The 16224-nt window shown below is 44.1% G+C and overlaps 1 pseudogene; it reads right to left on the bottom strand.

Annotated features, from left to right (window-relative positions):
* Positions 1 to 15859, bottom strand: part of LOC115506028 — a 31713-nt pseudogene extending 15854 nt beyond the window's left edge.
* Positions 15860 to 16224: the final 365 nt, after the last annotated feature.

Raw genomic sequence — 16224 nt, 5'->3', positions numbered from 1 at the left:
GTTCCCAATGCTGCTGTGACTCACCTAGAATGACAAGCTGAGCCCCTGAGGTCCATAGTTGGATGGGAGAGAGGAAAGTCCTCACCTCCAGCAGAAATGCGCAAGAAAGTGGAAGGTAATTGTGCCGAGGAAAGCCATGAGGCTGAGGGTGTTTCACACCTGACATTTCTCAAGTCCCATGGCTCAGTCTGAAAGAAATGTGATTACGCAGGTCAAGGTCTCTGACTATAGAAAACCAGCCATTGGCTGGGGGTAATCTCAAGGCCACTCGCTATAACGAGTATCTGTTTGCTTTTTGTATGCTGACTGGGCATATGAGGACAAGGTAATAATTTGGGTAGATGGTTTCCTTCATGAAAGGATTCACTTTGACAGAAAAAAAAAAAACCCTCTTTTCTCCCAAGTACACTTTAAAATTATTCCTTTTATAAGGCTTAGAGTCAAACCGGGATTTAGTAATCCGGCCAAAACCCGGATTCAGGGTGTGAATGAGCTTTATTGACTACCTGTGTGTCCACAAATCACCTTGAAATCCCCAACCTGATGTGGTGCATTCCTGTCCTGTTGAATCAGAGGTCCCCAAAGACGGCCCCGGGGGGCCAGCTCGTCTTGGCAAAAAGGAACCCAGGCCGAGTTACCTCCACAGCGGGCTTAGAACTCTTCAAGGATGGAGAGCCCCTTCTGCCTGGCCCTCTTTGCTTCACTTCACAGGAGGGATAAGGCTTTAACCTTCCTCGGGGGAGCCCTGGCCGATTCAGGGCAAGACAGAACCGTATTTGGTAGTGACCTCGGTTTTCCTTGTCACTCAGCCTACGTGGGGTGTGCAGGTGTCCGTCTGCCTGTCATTTGTCGAGCATCTTCTACGTGCCAGGCCCCATGTGGAGTGCTTTACCGCCTTGACAAAACCTTCAGCTGCATATGATTTGCCCATTTTACACATGAAGAAACTGGGACCCAGCAATCCCCGCTAGGGAGGCTGGAGCCAGGACTGAGGTCTCTCTGGCTCCAAAGTTGAGCCTCCTTCCATCAGGCCGCACCAACTTTGGGAGGCAGTATTTCCATTTTCAGGCCTTCTTTCAGTCCCTATTCTTGTCATTCTTGGATGTTGTGCACTTGGAACTTTTTTCTTGGATTTAGGCTCTTGGTCTTAACTCCACGGTGCCAGCCAGAAAGAACACGGTTTCCCGAATGTTTACAAAGTGCCAGGTGGTGTAACAATCACCTCACACACGTGATTCTCCCTCGGTACTGTCCGACAAATCCCAAAGGAACAGGTCTCCAGTCTCTCGTCCAGATTCCATCCAGATCCCCGGCGTGCTTCAGAATTCAGAACCGTTCAGATTTCGGAGAGGCAAGTCTGCGTATAACACATTTTCGTAACACTCACTTGTACGGTCTGGGGCAGCATCCATCGAAAAACTAACATTTCTGCAGCAAACGTATGGATAATCACGTTCAACGGGATAAATAAAAACCATACAAGAGGTCACATCAATTCAGATCAGGTTTTGCCGTCAAATGAATTTCCCGCAGCTTTTAAAAAATCTGTTTTGTCTCTGTCAAAATAAATAAACATTAAAAAATTAAAAAAAAAAAACAGGGGAGCCTGGGTGGCTCAGTTGGTTGAGCGTCCGACTTTGGTTCAGGTCATGATCTCACAGCTCGTGAGTTCGAGCCCCGCGTCGGGCTCTGTGCTGACAGCTCAGAGCCTGGAGCCTGCTTCTGCTTCTGTGTCTCCCTCTCTCTCTGCCCTGACCCCCTCGCATTCTGTCTCTGTCTCTGTCAAAAATAAATAAACATTAAAAAAAAAATTAAAAAATCTGTTTTTCAGCGGCTTTGGGTTCAAAATTGCTGATACAGGATTATGATTATGTATGGGTCTGGGGTATTATTATTCCACTGTACAGATGAGAAGACTGAGGTTTGAGATATTAAGCGCCTATCTGAAGTCATACCATAAGTGTTGGGACCAGGATTTAGACCCGGTTTGATTGTGCTCATTCTGTTGCCCGTTTAACCTCTGCTTTAACTTCAAACGTCCACACAGCAGGAGATAAAAGTACTCAGGCTGACCTACGTCACTTCCACACGAGAAACCACTATTGCTGACAGTCAAATACATTTTCCGTGGGAATGACAAATAGATTTTCTTACGAACGGATACACTAGAAAGCATTTCCATATTGGGACACCTTCTTAAAGAGCTTAACAAAGCAAGACCCAGTCATGCTGGGAAGGAGAGGAGAAGGGCATGTGGCTTTTCCATTCTCACTTAGGAAATACTTTGTCTTTTTCTATTCTTTCCAGCTCCATGCGCTTTCTTCTTTGGTTCCACTCTGCTCTGATTCAGGGGCTAATGGCCTCAGCTTTCTGTTCACCACGGGCTACGGAGCCGCTGGAGTTTCCCATCTCCATCCCGGGCTTCTACTGCTGCTGCTTTTCTTCATAGGGTCCCCCTTGGGTCCCTTGACCATGTCATTGGCCCTATTGTTCAAGGGTCTCACCATTGTCATCCCCTGTGAGCCCAGGCACAATAGCTACTTGCTAACTAGCAGAGAACTAGGATAATTTCACATAAACATCCTTAGCCTCATTCTAGAAACTTAATTAAAGGTTTGTCATTCCAAGTGAAGTAACAAGTCTGTTTCAGGGATTTGTAGAGAACCAAAATGAGTGTACGTGTGTGTGTGTGTGTGTGTGTGTGTGTGTGTGTTATTGCTGTTTTGCCAAAGCTTCTGCCTCCTCCAAGTCACCAAGAATGTGAATACCTGCCCAGCCACTCAGCAAGATATCAGACTCCAGAAGCAGAAAAGCGAGGAGAAACTTACTTTTTGGGCACTTGTATCCCTGCATTTCAGTAAGGCTGGGCCTTGACTGACTCATTCTCCTTGGGCACCGGCTCTGGATAACGAGGTCTGAGATGGTGATGAATTGACATCCACTTGGTTGATTTTGTCTTTATATGTATTTTTAATTAAGTATATTGTCCTTATTTGGATATGTCTGAAGCATATCCAAATTTTGGTGGGGCAGAGCAATGGGGATATTTGTTCAGGTTCCTTGGTGGAGACTGAGCATGAGCAAAGTAAAACTGAACAGAAATGGATCTGTCCGTTTTTAAAATTTTGTTTTTCCACAGTGATTTCTCTTCTTGTGAATTCTGTTTACCCTTGATGATCTTATGAAAGATACTCTTTTGTTCTTCAAGTTATGAGCAAACAAACCATGGAAAGTTAACAGGAACACCACTGATTTTCATTAAGGCTGATGAATACTTGCGTCAAATCTCTTCATTACAGAGATCAAAGCAGAATAATATATTTTAACTCAAAGTTCTTTCTTCTTCTTTCTTCTTCTTCTTCAAAAAAAAAAAGACCTCAATGAAAACAAGCATTTCCTAACCCAATAAAGAAATCTGCAACAATCTGTTTTACCAGCTAATTTACTTAGAGTTGTGTGTTTGTTTAAATGACATGTGGTGTGGTGGGTTTTGCCTTCTCTGAATTTTTTACAACTCAAGCCAGTGAAACACCAACAAGGATTTTCATGGGCACATTTTCTTCCGACAACGAAGCAGCCCTCATCCTTGTCTTTCTTGTTTGTGTTCTGACCTAACTACATATACCCAGAGCCACAGTCCCCTCACAGCCTCACAAGTCTTTGACTTCAGCTCAGGTTTTCTGCCCCTGACATTGCAGAGTTGGGGACTCATGGGTTTCTCCTCAGCTTCTCTATTTTCTTACTCTATGCCCTGTCCCTCTGTGATTATCCATTGCTGGGATTTGATGGCTCACATAGGAGCTGGAAACCCTGATGTTTATCCAGCTCTGTTGAGCTCCAGAGCTAAGAATTCAACTGCCTCTACTTGAACTTCTCTGTTGGGATAGTTGATAGGCACCACAAACTCAACATGTCCCCAAATAATGCTTGTTATCCACAGCCATCCTTTTCCAACCACCACCAACCCTTCCTCTTCTTCCTCAAACCTATTACTTGCTCTTAGACTTCAAGCTCAATTGGGGGGTCCCGTCATTGTCCCCATCCTAAGTTGGATGTCAGCCTCAGGTTAGCCTCCATAACTCCTTGGTTCCTCAAATCCATTAGGCATGCTGTTTTGTCAACTCTGCTTCCCAATCAGCTTTGGAAGCCCATTCTTCTTGTCCATCCCACAACCAATGTCTTAGTGTAGTTCTTCCTTCTCCCTCACCTGCACTACAAGACAACCCAACACGAACTCCTACAGCCTTGGGTTAACTTCCCTCCCATCCATCCTAACCCTCACCCCAAACCAGCCTTCATAGTGTGCTGTAACTTTCTCAAACACAAATCTCATTCTTTTCACTTTCATAGAACTCGCCAGTCTTCCCCTTTGTTTTATAAATAAAGTCCTGCCTCCTTAGCATAATATTCAAGGCCCTCCATGTTCTGGCCACATCATTTGCCTCTTCTTTTGCCATATCTTGCCTTGCATGTTTAAATAATCTGATCTTGGGCGCCTGGGTGGCTCAGTAGGTTAAGTGTCTGACTTTGGCTCATGAGTTCAAGCCCCATGTAAGCCTCTGTGCTGACAGCTCAGAGCCTGGAGCCTGCTTGGATGCTGTGTCTCCCTCTCTCTCTGCCCCACCCCCGCTCATGCTCTGTCTCTGTTTCTCAAAAATAAATAGGCAAACAGTATAAAAAGGAACTGGTGGTATCTTTTTCAAAAATAATAATCTGATACTTCTCAATGATCTTGAACATAACATGTGGCTTCAATCTTGGGCTTCTATACATGAATCCTATCTACCTAGAATGTTCTTTCCTTTTCTCTGCCTAGAAGACACTTACATGGTCATTCACATCAATAAACATTTATCAAGCAAGAGTCTACTGTGTGCCTTAAGATTCTGCTAGGCAGTGGAGACAAAAATGCAAAGGCATGTTATTTTTTCCCCAAACATCCCGTTGAAACATCACTTCTTGAAGCTGCCCTTAAATATTCTCCCACCAATTCACCTATGCATAGCAGACCATTTTTTTCTTCCTATTTTGTGCATATGTCTTTCATTGCACTTCCATGTATAATTTTTTGTGTGTCTACCTAGGCCCAGAACCAATGTCATAACTTTGGGCCGAGGAGGATTGAGTAGTTTAAAGAATGTGGGCATTGACATCTGTAATAGGAGACAGATTTCTAAAATGGTCTTCCAAGATTCCTGCCCCTTGGTATATGTGCCCTCCCCATGAATGTGGGCAGGACTTGAGAATATGATGGGGTTTTACTAGAAATAAATGTGTCAGGGTTACACAGCAAAGATGAAGGGGTTTACAGATGTAATTAAGATTAGCTTGGAGTTTCCCTAGAAATATGTAACCTACCAAAACCAAAGCAGGAAGAAACAGAAAATTTGAACAGACCAGTTGTTGCAATGAATTGAATCAGTCATTCACCACCTGCCCCCACCCCCCCCAAAAAGTCCAGGACCAGGTGCTTCACAGGCAAATTCTAACAAATATTTAAAGAAGAGTTATACATATTCTTCTCAAACTATTCCAAAGAATAGAAGAGGAAAGAAAACTTCCAAATTCATTCTATGACACCAGTATCATCCTGGTACCAAAACCAGAATAAGACACCACAAAAAAGAGAACTACAGGCCAATATCTCTCATGAATATGGGTGCAAAAATCCTCATACAAAATATTAGCAAACGGAATCCAACAATACATTAAAAAAATCACACAGCACGATCAAATGGGATTTGTTCCTGGGATGCAACAGTGGTTCAAAATAATCAATGTGATATGTCACATCAATAACAGAAGGGATAAACACCAAATGATCATTTCAATAGATATAGAAAAAGCATTTGACAATGGACAACATCCACTCATGATCAAAAACCCTCCACGAAGTAGCTCTACAGGAAACATATCTCAACATAAGAAAGACTTTATATGAAAAACTGGACAGCCTTCATACTCATACCCAATGGTAAAAAACTGAGAGTTTTTTCCCCAAAGTTCAGGAACAAGACAAGGATGTCCACTCTCACCACTTTTATTCAACATAGTACAGGAAGTTCTAGCCACAGCAATTAGAAAGCAAAAAGAAATAAAAGGCATCCAAAACGGTAAGAAAGAGTAAAACTCTCACTAGTTGCAAATGACATGATACTATATACAGAAAATCCTAAAGACTTCACAAAAACTACTAGCACTGACAAATGAACTCAGTTTAAGTTGCAGGATATACAATCAATGTATAGAAATCTGTGCATTCCTATATGCTAATAACGAAGGAGCAGAGAGGTGAAATTAGAAAACAATCCCATTTACAACGGCACCAAAACCAATAAAATATTTAGGAATAAACTTAATCAAAGAGGTGAAAGACCTGTACTCTGAAAAAATATAAAACACTGATGAGAGAAAGTCAAGACAACTCAAAGAAAATGGAAAGACATTCCATGCTCATGGGTTGGAAAACAAATATTGCTAAAATGTCAATACTACCCAAAGCAATCTACACATTTAAAGCAATCGCTACCGAAACACCAAAAACATTTTCAGAAAACTAAAACAAACAATCCTACATGTAGACGGAACCACAAAAGACCCCAGAATAGCCAAAGCAATCTTGAAAAACAAAACTGGAGATATCACAAGTCCCTACTTCAAGTTATGTTACAAAACTGTAGTAATCAAAACAGTATGGAACTGGCATAAAAATAGACACATAAATCAGTGGACCAGAACAGAAAACCTCAGAAGTAAACCCACAGCCCTATGGTCAATTAATCTTCAACAAAGAGGGTAAAGAATATCCAATGGGAAAAAGACAGTCTCTTCAACAATGGTGTGGGGAAAACTGGACAGCTACATGCAGAAGAATGAAACTGGACCACTTTCTTTCACCATACACAAAAAGAAACTCAAAATGGATTAAAGACCTAAATGTGAGCCCTGAAACCATAAAAATCCTACAAGAGAACTCGGGCAGTAATTTCTCTGACACTGGTGATAGAAACTTTTTTCTAGATATGTCTCCTGAGGCAAGGGAAATAGAAGCAAAATAAACTATTAAGACTACAACAAACACAATCTTCTGTACAGCGAAAGAAACAATCAACAAAACTAAAAGGCAACCTACGAAATGGGAGAAGATATTTGCAAATGACAAAATGTATAAAGAATTGATACAACTCAATACCCAAAACCAAATAATCCAATTTTAAAAGTGGGCCAGAAGACAGGAACATGACCTTCTTCCAAGGAGACATACGGATGGTCAACAGACCCATGAAAGGATGCTCGATATCAATCATCATCAGGAAATGCAAATCAAGACTACAGTGAGGTATCACCTCACACCTGTCAGAATGGCTAAAATCAAACAACACAAGAGGGGTGCCTGGTGGCTCAGGTGGTTCAGTGTCCAACTCTTGGTTTCGTTCAGGTCATGATCTCTTGGTTTGTGAGACTGAGCCTGTGTCGGGCTCTGAACTGACAGCATGGGAGCCTGCTTGGGTTCTCTCCCTCCCCTCTCTCTCTGCCTCTCCCCCACTAGGGCTCTCTCTCTTTCTCTCTCAAAATACATAAATAACCTTTTAAAAAAAAATCAACAACACAAGAAGTAACAGGTGTTGGCAAGGATGTAGAGAGAAAGGAACCCTCCTGTAATGTTGCTGTGGGAATTGCAAACTGGTGCAGCACTGTGGAAAACAGCATGGAGGTTCCTCAAAAAACTAAAAATAGAACACTAACTCAAAAGGACACATGCAACCTTGTGTTTAAAGCAGCATTATTTGGAAGCAGCCCAAGTGTCCATCAATAGATGAATGGATAAATATAATGCAATTATCATGGAATATTATATAATATATAATGGAATATTATTCAGTCATAAAAAAGAATGAAATCCTGGCATTTGCAACAATACGAGTAGAGCCAGAGAGTATAACACTAAGTGAAATAAGTCAGAGAAAGACAAATACCATATGATTTCACTCATATGTGGGATTTAAGAAACAAAACAAGCAAAGAGGAGAAAAGAGAGAGAGAGAAACCATGGAATAGACTCTTAACTAGAGAGAACAAGCTGATGGTTATCAGAGGGGAAGTGGGTGGCCACATGGGTGAGTTGGTGATGTAGGTTAAAGAGTACACTTATCGTGATAAAAAAAAAATAAACATTTTCTTAAAAAGATTGGCTTGAGTGGGTCTGACCTAATCAGGTGAACACCTCAAAAGAAAATCCAGGCCTTTCTGGAGGAGAGATTTGAAACAGCGTAGATCTCTCGGTTGGCCATGAAGAAGTAATGTGCTATGTTGTGAAGGGGATGATGAGGCAGGGAACCGAAGGCCCCAGGAACCGAAGGCCCCAGGGGAAGGCCCCAGGAACTGAAGGCCTCAGTTCTACAACCATAATGCACTGAATTCTGCCAACCAGGGAGCTTGGAAGAGGACCCCGGGCCTCACCAGAGACTGCAGTCCTTGACTGACATCTCGATATCAGCTTTGTAAGACCCTGAGCAGAAAAGGCAGCAAATCTGTGCTCAAACTTCTGACCTACAGAAACTGTGAGATAATCAATGTGCATTGTTCTAAGCCACTAAGTTTGTGGTCATGTGTTATGTAGCAAGAAAAAACGAATGCAATCTGATAGGCATGTGTTGAATTCCTGCTTTCTTGCTACTATTCATATGATTTGGACTTAACCTCTCCAAACCTCAGTTTTCCCATCTGTAAAATGGGGAGAGTAATACCTACCTTATAGTATATCTCAGTTCCTCGGAAGCAGGGATCACGTCTTTTCCTAGTATCTTTGATGCCTAGCACTGTGTCTACACATGGAAGATGCTCAATTTAGCTGAATGAATAAACAGTGCTCAGAGTGTCATTAAAAGCAAGTATAAACCCAAGCCTTTTCTTCTTGAAATTTTTCTCTAATTTAGTGCTGATACAATCCTATTCGCTCATTTGTGAAATTAGGACCCATTTAGATGATCTCTCAGGGGCCATCTAGATGCAAATTCTGTGATGTTGATGAATCTTGAAATAAGGTAACAATCTTAAAGTTGCAAAAATATTAGTACTCTTAGCAAGTATTTCAAAGGATTGTATTTGTTAGTAGATGCTCTCTTCTCCCAAGCCTCTCTTCTGAGCCAGTCTCTCTCCTCCCACCACAATCAAGTATTAATATCCAGATGTCTGTGTTGAGGGTTTATGGTATTAGTGTAGTGTTTTGCCAGCTTTGAATGCAAAATCTTTTTGATCAAATGATAAAGATAAATTGGGTCTCTTACTTTGGGTATTAATATACAGTTTAATCTGCCATATTCAAATTCCTCGTAATAGGAGAAATATTATTGCCTAAAAGTAGAAATAAAGAAGAACTTATACTGAACAGGTGCTACAATTTCGTTTTATTCAAGTTTTGTCCAGAAATGGTATAGGAGATTCAGTCACTGACACTGACAGGGGAAGGCAATAAAGAATCTTGCCAGAGGGGCACCTGGGTGGCTCATTTGGTTGAAGTGTCCTGACTCTTTTTTTTTTTTTTTTCAACGTTTATTTATTTTTGGGACAGAGAGAGACAGAGCATGAACGGGGGAGGGGCAGAGAGAGAGGGAGACACAGAATCGGAAACAGGCTCCAGGCTCCGAGCCATCAGCCCAGAGCCTGACGCGGGGCTCGAACTCACGGAACCGCGAGATCGTGGACCTGGCTGAAGTCGGACGCCCAACCGACTGCGCCACCCAGGCGCCCCGAGTGTCTGACTCTTGATTTCAGCTCCTGTCATGATCTCATGGTTTGTAGGAGCATGGAGGCAACACGGAGCCTGCCTGGGGTTTTCTCTCTCTCCTGTCCTTCTGCCCCTCCCCTCTCTGTTTTCTCCCTCTCTCTTCTCTTTCTCTCTCAAAATAAGTAAGTAAACTTAAAAAAAAAAGGAATCCTGCTGTAACTGGTGTAGCTGTGGTTTGCACAAGTGAGATACATACGCGCACACACCATTTATTATAAAAGTGATCATAAATTCTGACTTACCGTCGGGATATTTGGCAGTGGTCTTTGGATTAAGATTTTAGAGAGATTCTGGGTTACTATCTGCAGAGACCCAACAGAATGTTTGTCCTCAGAGCTACTTTTTAACATCAAGGGATGTCGCTGGCCGATCCTACCTCTTAACAATGAGGAAATAAGGACATGCTTTCTCGAAAGAGCAAGCCCTGTGGGGAGGGGCCACGAGGAGCTCTGTATTGGACACAGCACTAGCTCTATCCTGAGCCGTAAGTTTTACATTAACTGCTCAGTTCAGAACAGAAGGCTGTGGTCCCCGAGAAGCCCTGATGCCCATACTATCTGAGCAAGTTTGTGGAGAGTGAGGTCCAGGAAGATGACGAGGTGACTAGCTAACGCGCGCCTCACGTGCGTGCGTGTGTTTGTGCGGTGTTTCCGTGCCTCTTAGGTTAAGGGGTTAGCCGATTACTACTAACCCACTGCTGCTCCCAGCAGACCCTCGGCTCTCCAGGGGGTAGCAGGCGCAACAGAGGATTTTGACATGATTGCTAGGATCCTGAGGGAGAAAAAAGACCCAACGTCCCTCACACGGCACTGCCTTCCCTCCAAGGGAGGAGGGAAACTTGTAGGCCTGTGCAGGAAGTAGAGAGAGAGAGACATGTCCAAGATTATCCAGGGGGAGAAAAGAGAGGCTGAATGTTCTTAGGTTCTCTAAAGACGTAGGGACCTCACATAGACTGCAAACCCCACTCCTCTGCGGGGGTGACCACAGCCAGAAGAGCCCAGAAAGGTGTCACTCTTTCACTGCCTACCGTTTTTTGTTTTGTTTTTTTTTATTTTTTTTAATGTTTGTTTATTTTTGACAGAGAGATAGAACTGCCTACCGTTTTAACCACCGGGGTCAGAAATCAGACCCAGGCAGAACACCAGCTCCTGGGACATCTTTGATTTATGAGGGGCACTCCCTTCTCCTTCACAGGCAAAGTGGAGTAGAAAAGGCCCATGCCCCGCGCTCTGGGCACTGAGTCACCAGCAGGTGCTTCACAGTTAACTAAGTACCTTCTTCCATGCCTGCCCTCACTGAGTTAGCACAATAGCCCCATGGGATAGAAATTGTTATTCCTACTGGGATTATTGTGCTCCACAGGAGGAAATGGAGTCTTAGTGAGATTAGGGGTCTTTTCTAGGAGGACACAGCCAGCAAATGGTCAAGATGACTACTACCTCAGGTCTCTGGAGCTTGACCCTTTCACCCTGTGCTCTGTCTTTCCGACGTTCTGGGCTAGGAAGGAGAAGCAGGGATCATGTCCCTCCCCAGGCAGGGACCTTAAGCCCCTCTTCATCGCCATGCTTGTCTGGGCCACACTCCAAGTCCACGTAGGCAGCGGCTCTTGGGCTCGTCCTCTGCCTAGCCTAGCTGGTTCTGTGGGGTCCCCGACTGAAGTCTGGGGGCAGCTTGCACGGTGAGAGAGAAGGCATAAAGGGGAGGTAAGGGCCTGTGCATGGCAGTGGACGTGAGGCACTCAGTGGGAGCATCACCAGCGAGGCCTGCTGACCTCCAGCCAGGTGTGGGGAAGGAGGAGGCAGGCAGGGCCAGGCCGAGAGCATGAACTGTGCAGCGTGGCAGGCCTGGGCCGAGCCCCACCTTGACCGTTACTAGTTATGTGACCTTGAGCAAGTTATTTACTTTTTCTAAGTCTCTGGTTCCTCAACAGTAAAAGTGGGAAAAATAATTGCACCTCCCTCACATTGTTGAAAGGATTACATGAGATCAGGAATGCAAAGCACTTAGCACAGTGCCAGACCCCGTGATAGAATTCCTTCGTGATATATAATACATGCCATGGAGGACTCATTCATCCATTTATTCGGGAAGAAGGTATTAAATGCCCAGTCTACTACGTCTCGTAGTATGCTAGAAACTCGATACCTGAGGGCTTTATTACTACTAGTATCTTTAGTATAAAATCACACAAAGGGTCCTTTATCCATAAATACTATAGCCTTAGCTGGTTTTGCAAACATGGAACATGGGTTTTGATGCACATGTCATTTTTGCCTTGACTCTTCCTTTATGTGCAGCATGAGGACGCAGCTGGACGCACCTGGGAAGTAGAGCGGGTGAGGAATATGTGCTTAATGGTGCACACTGGGCCAGCCGCCTCCCTCCTCCGAGTCTGAGCTTCCCGTCTGCAAAATGGGAAGAACCATGCCTTCCCTATAGGATTGTCAAAAGGAGTAAATGGAAAAGGAATCGGGTAAAGCATCTGACTTGGGCAAAAGCTCAATACATACTGGGTGTCTTCCGACATTGCAAAACATTTGGATGCTCGGAACTTCCGGTTTCTGGTCTAGCGTGTAAGACCACACCAACCAAGCACACAACCAAGCTACCACACCAACCAAGCAACAAGGAAACAGCTGACCAAACAGAAACATTAGCAACTCTTTTTAGACCCAGAAGAGAAGTGAGGTCACAGGACAAGCCGCTGCCCCCCTCCCCCCCAAATTGGAGGGAGTGACAGGCAAACACTGAGAATCACGATTCCCTGCAGCAGAAACCTCCGTGGCACCAGGGGGAACAGTGACAAGGGAGGGAAACCTGAGCCACAATTGAGGCATCGCCGTAGGCTCAGCGTGCACAACACCGAGAGTTAAAAACTCCAGGGGGAACCAGTCACCGGGGACTCCCACACTTTTTGTGAGTTTTTGTGAGTTTACTTCTTGGAGCCCTATCGGATTCTCACAGCAAAAAACCGGAGGAAAAATCCCTCATGCTCTGGCAGGGGAAGAGGAAAAGGAACCATTTAAAATACTTCAGAGCATTCTGTTCTTCTTAACAAACTGTTCTCAAAGAGAAACTGTTTAACCAGAACCTCGCTCGCTAGGGCTTTATCAGACCCTGACTGACCTGAGAGAAGAGAAATACCCACCTGCAGCCCCCTGCAGCCCATCCTGCCCCCCTAAAGTGGGGGGAGCACTGAGATGCACCTGTGAAGTCCACAGTTCCTGGGCACAGGCTCACTAAAAGACCAAGACCTGATCACAGGACTACAGACTGCTTCTCCTCCCCGTACACCCACCACATCCCTAAAGCCAATTTATAGCAGTTCCTTTAGCCAGAACATCATGTCTGGCTACCAAGAACAATGTACAAGGCATAGTAAAGACAAAACACAGTTTGAAGAGAAAGATCAGGCATAAGAACCAGACTCAGTTATGGCAGAGATGTTGGAATTATCAGAACTGGGAATTTAAAACGACTATCATTAATATGTTGAGGGCTCTAATGGATAAAGTAGTCGGCACTGCAAGAACAGATGGGTAATGTAAGCAGAGAAATTCTAACAAGAGTCTTTTTAGTGCTAGAGATCTAAAACACTTTAATGGGCAACAAAACAAAAACACTTGACAGAAATGAAGACTGTCTCTGATGAAATTTATTAGGAGATTGGCCATGACTGAGGAAAGACTATCTCAGCTTGAGGACATCTCAATGGAAACCTTCCAAACTCAAAGGCAAGCAGAAAAAAAACTGGGAAAGAAAGAAAGAAGGAAAGAAAGAAGAAGAAAGAAAGAAAGAAAGAAAGAAAAAGAGAGAAAGAAAGTGAAGAAAGAGCGAAAAAGAAAGAAAGAGAAGAGAGAAAGAAAGAAAGAAAAGAAAGAAAGAAAGAAAGAAGAAATTAAAAAAACAAACAAACAAACAAAAACCCAGAACAGACTATCTGAGAACTCTGGGACAAGTACAGAAGATGTAAACATATGCATAATGGAATATCAGAAATGAAGAGAAGAAGGAACAGAGAAGATCTTGAAACAATAATCACTGAGAATTTCCCCAAATTTAATGGTTAATACACCAAACCACAGATCCAAAAAGCTCAGAGAACACCAAGAAGAATAATAGCAAAAAAAAAAAAAAAAAAAAAAAAAAAAATTATACCTTGGCATATCATTTTCCAACTAGAGAAAATCAAAGATTTTTAAAAATCCTGAAAAAATCCAGAGGGGGAAAAGATAAGAATTATATCTGACATCTCCTCAGAAACCATGCAAAGAAGGGAACAAAGTAAAATATTTAAAATGTTGAAAGAAAAAAAACCCATAATTCTGTACCCTGTGAAATTATCCCTCAGAAGTGAAGGAAAAATGCTTTCCTGGACAAACAAAAATGGAAGGAATTTGTTGCCAGTAGACCTGCCTTGCAAGAAATGTTAAAAGAAGTTTTTTAGAGAAAGAAAATGACATAGATCAGAGACTTGGATCTACATAAAGCAAGAGCATAAGAGAAGGAGAAAGTGAAGGCACGAAACCTTTTCTCTTTCTTATTCTTTTTTTAATTAAAAAAAATTTTTTTAACGCTTATTTTTTGAGAGACAGAGAGAGACAGAGCATGAGTGGGGGAAGGGCAGAGAGAGAGAGAGAGAGAGAGAGAGAGAGGGAGTCACAGAATATGAAGCAGGATCCAGCTCTGAGTTGTCAGCACAGAGCCTGACATGGGGCTCGAACTCACAAACCACGAGATCATGACCTGAGCCGAAGTCAGTACGCTTGACCAACTGAGCCACCCAGGTGCCCCATTTATTCTTTTTTTTAGAGTTTATTTATTTATTTTCAGACAGGACACAAAGTAAGAGCGGGGGAGGGGCAGAGAGAGAGGGGAGAATCCCAAGCAGGCAATCAGTGTGGAGTCCACATGGGACAGGAGTCTGGAACCCACATAACTGTGAGATCATGACCTTGACCTGAGCTGAAACCAAGATTTGGGGACATCAACCACCTGAGCCATCCAGGTGCCCCTCTTTTTCTTATTCTTAACTGATGTAACCGCTAACACTCTCCATACGGCCTCACTACCCTGTCTGGAAAGTTCACTTGGGATTCCCCAGGGATTTGGGAATCCTGCACATCATTGCACTGTAATTCCTGTATGACATGAGCCTCGGTGCCCCTGTACTCTCAGGAGACACGGAACAACTTGGGAAATCTAGCCTGGGCCCTCTAGGGCAACAGAGTCCAGAAAAATTCACTACTAAGGTGGCACCCATGGCCATTTCCCATGGGGTCAGAGGCTCTCGGCAGGGGAGGCAGCAGTGCAGCGAGGCCCAGATGAAAGAAGGCCAGGAAGGAAAGGGATCAACGCTCCGCAGAGTCTCTCCCCACTGCCTTCCTCCTGCCCTCCGCCACGCTCTTACCTCAACATCCTTTACCAGGCTGCTCCACGGGGTATTTCTGAAAATGAAGATGCTTTTCTTCACTCACTGACTGAATGTAAGCTGAACAACTACTCTGTGCCAGGTGCCTGAAATAATAAAATCAATCACCTAGACCAGCGGGAATAATCAGGGAAGGGGTTGGAGAGCAATGGGGAGAGAGGGGAAGGAGGAGAGCGCGTTCCGCTGGGTCTCCTACGCTTCCGCCAACGATGACATCTTTTTGTAAGAAGTGTCTTCCTGTCCCTTAATTCTGCCTTCCACGTGAAAGTGGATTAGAAACCTTAGCATTGCCCTTGGGCAAAGCTGGGCGGTTGGCTATGCCATCAGTAAGTCCCATATATGGCTACCAAAGTGTCCTGTGATAAGGGACAATGGTCACACCCCACATTTCAGTGTTTATCCCTGAACTAGGCTCTAGCTGTCTCTTACTGGCTGGTGGGAAAGTCTACACCCAGCAACCTTCTTGCTCCTGTGGCTCTCTCCCAATAGTAGTGTGATTCCCGGACCCATCCTTTCAGAATACGCCATAGTCCCCGTGCCGGGTGTCTTCCACTGTAGTCTATGAGAGCCAACGGCTCAGGAACCTTGCTCACCCTTCTGCTGGCCACCAGCAGGTTTACTAACGCGCGGGCACACGCCATCTTAGAACTGACTTAATGGCGGTAGGCGTCCATTTTGACACTTCCTTCTTGTACTTTCAAAGGCAGAGTCTGAGTTGGCAAGAAAGCGCCTGCGTGCGCACACACACGTGTGCACACCTACACGCGTGCCACTTCAGTATAAATTATATTTTGGATCGGTCTCTTAGATCACCCAGAACACAGCCTAATCTACGGCTGCCGTGCAGGTCACACTGAGAAGCGGTGCTCCGGGAGGAAGGACAACCTCGGCGGAAAAGTGAACACACCGGGGCTCTTTGGTCTCGGGAAGGCCGAATCTCAGCTCTCTTGAATGCACGTCTTACCAAAGGATTCTGACAAGCTTTGCTCGGCATCCTTCTATGCCC

Source organism: Lynx canadensis, chromosome F2, assembly GCF_007474595.2.
Source record: "Lynx canadensis isolate LIC74 chromosome F2, mLynCan4.pri.v2, whole genome shotgun sequence".
NCBI lineage: Eukaryota > Metazoa > Chordata > Mammalia > Carnivora > Felidae > Lynx > Lynx canadensis.
This window is presented reverse-complemented; position numbering and strand designations above follow the sequence as displayed.